Raw genomic sequence first — 10,129 nt, forward strand, 5'->3', positions numbered from 1 at the left:
AAAAGTATTTTTTAAATTTTTATTATACATAATTTATCAATTTTGTTTTTGTTTCTTCATTCTTTCATGCTATTTATAAGAACCATTGCTTGATTTGAATTTAGGAAGATGAGTGCCTCCTAAAAGTTTAACTGCTTTAGCTATGAGTTATTACATTTAAGTCTTGGATATATTATGAATAAAATTTTATATATGGCAAAAAGTAAGGATCACAGTTCATTATTTTCATATGTTGTTAATTATTTGCATCCAATTGACGCAGAACCATTTTGTTATAAAGAACATTTTCTCCAATTACATTATCTTGATTTTTTGTTTAAAATCAACTAATGACAAATATCCAGGTTTATGGTGGACATTCAAATCAATTTCAACAAACATATGTATATTCTCTGTCTGAACTACTCTTGATTGTTGTTGCTTTGTATTAATGATTTAAGATTTTGCAGTTTGAATCCTCCAACTTTGATCTTAATTTTCAATATTGTTTTAGTCTGACTCCAGTGAAATTTTATAGAAATTTTCAGTTAGTTTTCCAATTTTTAGAAAGAAGCAACTTGAAGATTTTCATCATGATTATATTGAATCATGAGATCAATTTGGAGAATGTTTCAACTTCAATAAACTCAAGTCTTTTAATACTCTATCTTGGCATTTATTGTGATTGTCTTGATTTCATTCAACATTTTAAAAGATTTGTAGTGTAAATTTTTACTTTTTGACACACATATTTATAAGTATTGTGTCCTTTTTATTTCTTTTTAATATTGTTCTTCATTAGTTTGGAAAAACACACCTGGTTTTTCTGTGTTATTTTGTATCCTGAAAACTGACTAATCTAGCAATTCTAAAACTTTGTAGTATCTATGACTGTCTATATATGACAACATGACATTTCAAAAAGATAATTTTATTTATTTCTTTCTAATATGAAATAATTTTATTTCATTTTCCTGACTAACTGGTTAGAACATGCAATAAAATGTGGAATAAATATGAGTCAAACACATATCCTTTCCTAATGTCTGATCATAGGTTATCCATTCTAAAGGATGATGCTGGTTGCAGGATTTCCCTGCATGACAATAATCAATTTACAGATGTTCCCTTCTATCAGAGCTTGTTGAGAATTATCATAAAAGAGTGTGGCACGGTATAAAAATATTTTTTATTGACTCTAGTATAAGAATTCAGATATTGTCCTTTTTCTATTGATATGCCTTAATATAATAATTATTATGCTTAAGAATGTATATCACTTGGTAATGGAATTTAATATTTTAACATTATATTAATAATTTTTTAATATTTTATTGCTGATATTTGCATTCATATTCATAAAATATATTAGTAGATGTTCTGTGGTCTTTCTCTGGATTTCATATCAGAATAATACTTGTCCCATAGAAAAAGATAAAAAGTGTTTTCTCATCTAATTTTTAAAAGTTAGTGGAGAATTAGTGTTTTTATTTCAACATTTTGTAGAATTTCCCAGTGAAGGCATCTCAGCCTTAATGTCTAGTTTTAGATTAGTAATTCAATCTTTTTATCTGTTGTAGGTCTACTTGATATTCTGTGTTCCATAGATCCCATTTAAGATTTTTTTTCTTTCTTTGTTGGAATTTTTCCATTCCCTAAATATTATGTTACAGTTGTTCATAGTACTCAATTAAACGTTGGGAGTGAGGCCCAGCCTTTAGTTTTCTATTTTAGCAAATTCATTTTCTTTTTTTATTTTGTAGTTGATCCAATTAAATAATAATCAGTTTATTAATCATATCATAGAAATAACATTTGGTTTTAATAATTTCTTCTATATTTTTAGTCCTTGTTACATTTACTTACATTTTAGTCTCTATTATTTATTTCCTTGTGCTTGCTTTGAGTTTTGTACTCTCTTTTTCCTCTATTGTAAGATAAAATATATAGTATTTTCCTTTATATCTTTCTTCTTTTGAAATATAACTATGAAATTTTAAATATATTCCTAAGTTTTATTTAGTCACCACTGTACTTGAATCCTATGTTTTGTATATCCTTTTTACCTGTTAATTCATTTCACCATATTATATAATTTCCGTTTTGAATTCTTCTTTGATCTATTGGTAATTTAGGAGTATATTGTGTATTTAAAGATGTTTATGATTTTCTCAAATAGTTCTTTTGTTAATATATAAGTTTACTTCAATTTGTTAGTCGAATATTAGAGTCTTTTAGTCATTGACTGTATAATATCTGCAATAAGTTCCATAAGCACTTAAAACAAGAATGTATATTCTACTCTTTTAGAAGGAGTGTTCTATACTTGTCTGTCAAACACATATGTCAAATATGATTGCATTCTGGTGGTTTTCAATTCTGTTTTCTTGATGATCTTCTGCCTGGTTCTATTTATAATTGAATGCTGGTTATTAATGTCTCCAACTATTGTGGAATTGCCTATTTCTTTCTTCAATTGTAACCATATTTACATATTTTTATTTTGAAACTCTGTTGTTAGATATTGTATTAGTTTACTATAGTTGCTGTCAACAGAATACTACAGATTATGTTGCTTAAACACCACAAAATTTTAATACCAATAAAGGGTAGATTTTTGAGAGTAAGGCAATTCTAGTGTTGCTTTCTCTTAAAGGTCTTGAGGGAAAAATTTATTTCGGGCCTTTTCCTTTCTTGTAAATTACCATTTCCTTCTGGTGTTTTGATATTACTATCCTACTGTCTATTTCTTAGTCTAAATTATCTCTTATAATACACTGGTTGTATTATAAGAGGGCCCAATTTAATGACCTTATTTTAATTATATTACCTCTTTGAAAAAAATGTATCTCTAAATATAGGTTTCTACACAAGCATTTGAATTTAAGACTTTAGCATATGCAGCATGGAAGAACAAAATGCAGTCAATGACATGTACATATGTGTATTCTTCGTACCTACATAATCAGTGAACTGAACTTTTATAATTTTACAATGTTTATCATTAATCTAATAATAACTTATGTATTAAAGTTTATTTTGGATGATATTACAATAGCCAAACATACTATAATTTGAATAGTACTTACAATACATATTAGTTTCTATCCTTTCTCCTCAAGCCTATTTGTATCTTTGATTAAAACTGTGCCTCTTGTGCACATACATGTGGAAAACTTCTATGGAGTGAAAAAGTAAGGGATATGAGTAGAGCAAACTAAAACATAAACAGGTATAAAAGAGTATATATAACTATGAAAAGTTCTAATATTGAAACCATAAAAATGGGTATATCTTTGTAAATAAATTAATCAAATTACACGAAATATACTAATTCTTTAAAAGTCTCAAACTACCAAAAGTGACAAAATTTTCATAGACAAAATAATTCTATACTTAATGAATTATGTATAGTTAAAAAACCTGAAAAATGTCTCTAGACCAGATATATATTTTACTTATAATTTGTGCCAAATATGCAGAAAATAGATTTTAAAATATATGTAGTTTCTTATAGTGATGGAAAACTGATCAATGGTTGCCAGAAATTATAATTGGGACAAAAGTATTGCTAATAATCAACAATTCTCCATGTTAGCAAGTATCAGTTTTTTGTGTGAAGGTTCACACATGGAAGCACCTGTCCTAGTTATAAAAAAGAAAAAAAATCTTCAAACACTGCCAAATATTCCTTGGGGGAGGTAAAATTGTACATAGTTAAAAATCCCTGCTCTGGGCTGGGGATGTGGCTCAAGTGGCAGTGCACTCACCTGGCATGTATGGGGCGCTGGGTTCGATCCTCAGCACCACATAAAAATAAAATAAAGATGTTGTGTCCACTGAAAACTAAAAGATAAATATTTAAAATATCTCTCTCTCTCTCTCTCTCTCTCTCTCTCTCTCTCTCTCTCTCTCTCTCTCTCTCTCTCTCCTCTCTTTAAAAAAAATCCCTGCTCTAATGGGGAAGCATGTATGGATCTTTCTGGCGAGAAGTAATAATTTTGTATTCTACTTAGAAACCTTCACCACAAAAGTAAAGCCTGAGGAAATTTGCTAAGGTGAAGACATTGTTCTTTATTGTAAATGTGACAGTGATTACACATCTATAAATGTGTTAACATTAATACAATTGCACTCCAAAGGAAAATGATCAGTAATTTTTCTATATGATATTTCTAAAAATAAGTAAATAACTCCAAGATGTAGAGTTTTCATTTTCTTATTTACAGAAAGCACAACTGAGGCTTAGAGAGAAAACTTATTTATTTGGAGACTGAGATCAAAATTCAATTGCTTCTAACTACACTATGCTGTATTGGCTTATTCTTTACCAGCCCCCAGTTCTATGTGCCTGCTGCATGCAATGAGCTGTTTAAAACTATTGTTATTTTGTGTCAGATGTAGGGTGAAGTTAGGCAGGGGCTGACAAAATAGAAATACATAGTTTCAAGGCTTTTCTTCCTAATTGAGAATTGTTATTGTCCTTGCCCTTTGGCAGAAATCAGATAAGCCTCTGCGAATTTGGTTCTGGTGAAGTGTCTTGGGAAGAGTTCAAGACAAGGCTGAGATTAGGATGGGATGAAAAACTGAGATTCTGGTACAGGTGAGATATAATAGAGAAATATTGTAGGCTCATTTCCCAGGACTTATGAGTGATGGAGCTTTTAGGGGATTTGATCTGGGTACTGTTTTACAGTGTACAGTGGGCAGAGACTTTGGGTGATTACTGTCTTCAGATTGAGGAACAGAGAACTGTGATGTAATCTATAATAGTAAATCAGGCTAGAAAGTTTTATTATGATGACTTAAGCTTGAATATTTTAAATATTATCAGTGCACCAGTGTCATTAAACCCAGGTATATATTTTATTGAGATACTCTAATATAAACTGTAGAAAAATTTCAGGTACCCCTTAGCCATGCTTTTCAATAAAAATGGTCTATTTACACATCCTTAGTGCAGCTGAGCTCCCATATCTCTCCTTTCTTTAAATATTCAACCTATTTAATCAGTTTTGCATTTTATTTTATGATTCATGTTATCATTACTTTTCACTAGAAAATTATCTTCTATCCTGTTTGTCATTTTTAAAAGTATTGCATTCTTACATGCACATTGGCCTTTGTTAGAAGAAGATCTAGAACGATCTTTGATTTTAATTTCCACCCTTGATCAGTTATCATCCCTCATCCTCAATTTTCCCAACAACTTTCTAACTGCATTCTTGTTTAAGTAGCTTTTGCAGTGGTTATCTTTACTTCATGTTATTTACTTCCCATCTATAAATTGCATGTCAATAGAAATAAAAATTATCTTGAACAGGTTCATAATCTCTTTTAACCTCATTTTCTCATCACAAAATTATAAAATATGCCTTTTAATTTGTTTTAAAATTGCATTTATTTTAATTGGCACGTAAAACATAAAATTATATAATTATAGGTCACTATATAATGTTTCTTATACATGTATATGTCTTAGAGTTTTTGTGATGATCAAATTGAATTGTGGATATGGAAAGACTTTGTAATTTCTAAAGTAGAATTAGTATTATTTGGGAGAGCCAGGAAATGCCCTTTTTAATGATCTTTGAATTCTATAAATCTGACATGTTCTTAAAAATCTCATTTATTTTTCCTTGATGAATAATAGTATGATTTATGGATCATGTAAACTAAAACAAATTGTGGCTTTGAAGACAGTCTTTGCCTAGGAAACTGAAAGGTGTTGGAAATATCACATTGTTAAATGATTAGTGGTGATATTTTAGTATGTAGGCAGCTATTTACGTGGCTAATTTCAAGGGCACTAAAGAGCTCGCTTTCTTCCAATTATCTTCTCCATAAGTTTGTTTCTATTTAAATCATTCATGGTTGAAATATTTAACCTCTATAAGCTTTGTTCAATTATAATTATTTTGCTGGCTACCCATAGGACTACCATATAGTAATCAAGTAAATTTATCGGATTAACTAGTAGAGATTAGATCAGGAAGAAAGAGGACACAGAACAAATGAAATTTGCTTGCAGAGGAAATTGGAGGAGTGAAATGTCTGAATACAAATTGTTTAGTGAGAAGGGGACACGTAGGAAACTGGACCATGAGAAAACCTGGACAGCTGAAATGCAACAAGAAGGCTTTGATTTCTTGGTGGGTGGGATGATGGGGCTTGGGAAAAGGCAAACCAGGGCATTGAAAAAAGAGATGGAAGCCACTGAAAACAAAAGTTTTCTATTCACAGTTTTGCTCATGCTAAACCTGCTTGAGAAATTCCTGAAAGTAGACATTTGCATCAACAAAGCTTTTATTAGGCAAAAAGGTTATATTTCATGTTCAATCTATTTGAAAAACCAAAGAATTTAACAAGTATCTCCACCTACAAAGGTTCTTTAAACATAGTGCTTTCCCACTACCCTAATCTGATCATGCAACTTTAGCTAGAAATAGCTGGGAGAAAAAGCTAATAAAACTACTTTTGTAAACCAAACAATACAGAATCCACTTAAGGTAGTGCTGATCTCATAACCTACAAATTCCCATTTCATTAGTCTACTGGGGAAAACTGTGCCAAAGTGCCCTTTTGGTGACACGGGAGCTGCGAGAGGTTTCCTGACTTGATTGCAGCCCTTTCTGTTAATTATTAGTAAAGAACTCTCCTCACAAAGGCAGCTGTCCAGCTGTCCAGGCTGAGGAGCTTAGGCAGTTTGGATGCAAGAGCTCTCACCCATTGGAAGCGCTTACTTCAAACATCTCATTCAAAGTTTAGAATTCTTTTGTTGATAGGTAGGAAGGCCCTCTGAGATCAATGTGGAAAGACTATCATGAACTCAAGGGCATGGGATTTTTTGAATTAAAGCTTAGGGATTCCATCTGGCTCACATCTGAGTTGGTAGTTTCTTTTAACCCTCCCTGTATCTTCCAAATCCACTTGGCAGTATCGTTTCATTCATAATGATGTATTTCATCTATAACAAATTTGGCTTTTTAAAATTATGCTGTTAGAATGACAGCTAAAGGAAAATATTATACAATTTATTTTTAGTCAACACAGTTATGAACATATAATAAACTAATTGAGTAATATTAATTTTCCAAAAATATTTTAGGTTGTGGGTGTATGTAACTAACCTCTACAATACAATATTTCCTCCTAAATACTATTGCTATAATATACAGGTAGACTACAATATGTGGAACTATGATCTCAATTTCTAAACAGCTTCCTTTTTTCATAGTTATGTTTTATTTGAAAAACTTAACCAAACATGTATTACCAATAATTATGTTTTAAAAAATATAATACATGTTTGAAGAAAGAGCTAAATGGTTATTTATTATTGGCAATTAACTATATTGTTGCAAGATGATTGTAAATTTTACATTATATGTTGGAGGTTAAATAAAACTACAATAGAAGATTTGTGAATTTTATAATTTTCATTTCTACTTTAAGAATTTTACTCCTTTCATTTTTCAGTATTAAACTCTTATTAGCACTGGTCTTATATTTTTCTTCTATTGATCCATATTTTTTTCAGACAAAAGTGACTTTTGAGAATACACTCATATCACTCTCTAAAGGCATTTTTATTGCCAGAAAATCTGTCATAAATGAAATTGTGTGTGTGTGTGTGTGTGTGTGTGTGTGTGTGTGTGTGTGTGTTCATTTTTGGCTGTAGAAGAAAACCCTTTCTGCCCTAGCTCTTTTTCCAAACATGCATTACAATGTTTTTCTGCATATTGAACTTAGGAACACTCTACCTCTGATCTACATCCCCAGTCCATTTTATGTTCTATTTTGAGACATAGTCTCTCTAGGTCATAGAAGCTGACCTTGATCTTGCAATACTCCTGCCTCAGCCTCCAGAATCACTGGAATTACAGGCATACATCACTGGCACCTGGCCACCCTTGAAAATTCTTTGCATATATGCTTTGCAAATGCATTCTCCTAGTATTTATCCTGCTTTTTTTAAAAAAATTCTTTTCAAAGAGACTTTCACAGAGCAGTTTTTAATTCTAATGAGAAACAATGCATCAATTTGTTATCTCATGGATTGTGCTTTTGGCAATAAGCCTGAGAACTTTCTCCCTAGCAATAGAAACTGTAGTTTATCACCTATTTTTTTTCCTAAAAGTATCATGGTTTTACACTTTGTACATAATTCTGTAATCTATTCTGAGCTAATTGTTATAAAAGATGTGAAACTTAAGCCAAATTGCTTTCCTTTCCTCATATAGATGTTGAAATGCTTCAGCAAGTTTATTGAAATGTCTACACTACTTCCATTTAGTTGTTGTGAACTTATATAGAAATCAAATAAGCATATTTATTTTATTTTATTTATAGTTTTTCTACTTGTAAAAATTATCCATATCTATCCCACAAATATCACACTGTCTCAATTATTGTACCTGAATAGAAAGCCATATTATTAAATAATGACTTCCTCCCACTGTATTCATTTTTAAGATTGTTTTGGCTATTTCAGTTCCTGTATATTTTCTTATAAATATCAGAAGAAGCTTGTCTGAGTCTATAAAAATATTTGCTAGCTTGGATAGGATTTTCCTTAAACATATATTAATTTGAATAAAATTTGCATTTTTGTTATACTTAAACTCCTAATTCATGAATGTGATAGGTCTCTATGTTCATTTAGGTCTTTAATTTTCTTCATAATAATTTTAGAAAAATATATACCTTACACATTCTATACTTACTTTGCTAAGTTCCTACTCAAAGTTTTCATCTTTTTTGAATGATTATGAATGGTGTTGTATTGTTAGATTTAGTTTCTGCAAGTTTATTTTTGGTGTATAAAAATATAATAGAGATTTTCATGATGATTTTATATCTTTATAGTTTGCCAGAGTAATTTATTAGCTCTGATATTACTTATAGATACTTTGGGATTTGCTATATGCACATACATGCCATTTACAAAGAGGGAGTTTTTTTTCTTGTCTGTGTTTTTCATTTGCTTTACTTGCCTTATCATAGTGAATACACCTTCCAATACTTTGTAAATATTATAGTGTTGATAGTGGATATTTTGGATTTGTTCCAAATCTTAGGGGAAAAACACTCCATCTTTCACCTTTAAGTATGATGTTAATTGTAGTTTTTCCATTGTTTAACAGTTTTAGAAAGTTCTCTTTGACCAAGAATGGACTTTAGATGTTATCAAATGATTTTCTGTATCAATTTATATGCTTATCTGATTGATCTTTTTATTATTGATTACATTGTTTTTTTTTTCAATTTTGAAGCCAATCTTACATACCTAGAATATATCTTGCTTGTCCATTTTGCATAGTACTTTTTAGGCATTATTGAGTTCAATCTGTTAACATTTGCTGGAGGACTTTTGTGTCTAAGTTTGAGAGAAACATTAATCTGCAGTTTTCTTTGTTTGTTTGTTTGATACTGACTTTGGTTTTCCTCTCAGAGTAACACAGGTCTCATTATATAATTTCCAGAGTATTCTTCTTTTTTATTTTTTGGAAGAGATTGATCCTAATTATTTATTTTTTCTAATTCTCCAATGAAGTCATCTGTGCCAAGGCCATTCTTTTATTGGAGCTTCTTAACTATGAACTGAATTTATTTAATATTGCAGGTTATATAAATTATCTTGTCTTGAGTTCACCTAGTTTTTAAGTCATGGGAATTGTTTTGCTTTTAAATTGCCAAATTTAATAATGTAAAATTCTATTTATTTATTTATTTATTTTTATTTCTTTTATTGGTTGTTCAAAACATTACAAAGCTCTTGACATATCATATGTCATAAATTAGATTCAAGTGGGTTATGAACTCCCATATTTACCCCAAATACAAATTGCAGAAAAAGAAAACAACAAGGAGAGAAATGAATTACAGTAGATGGGGTAGAGAGAGAAGATGGGAGGGGAGGGGAGGGGGGATAGTAGAGGATAGGAAAGGTAGCAGAATACAACAGTTACTAATATGGCATTATGTAAAAATGTGCATGTGTAACCGATGTGATTCTGCAATGTAAAATTCTTTATAGTGTTTCCTTACTATGCTTAATTGCTACAGATCAATATTGATATCCTGTTTCAACCCTGATATTGGCAATGTGTGTCTTAATTTTTATTTCTTTGTCAGTCTGGCCAATAAT

Source organism: Spermophilus citellus (assembly GCF_964194105.1).
Source record: "Spermophilus citellus genome assembly, chromosome: X".
Classification (NCBI taxonomy): Eukaryota; Metazoa; Chordata; class Mammalia; order Rodentia; family Sciuridae; genus Spermophilus; species Spermophilus citellus.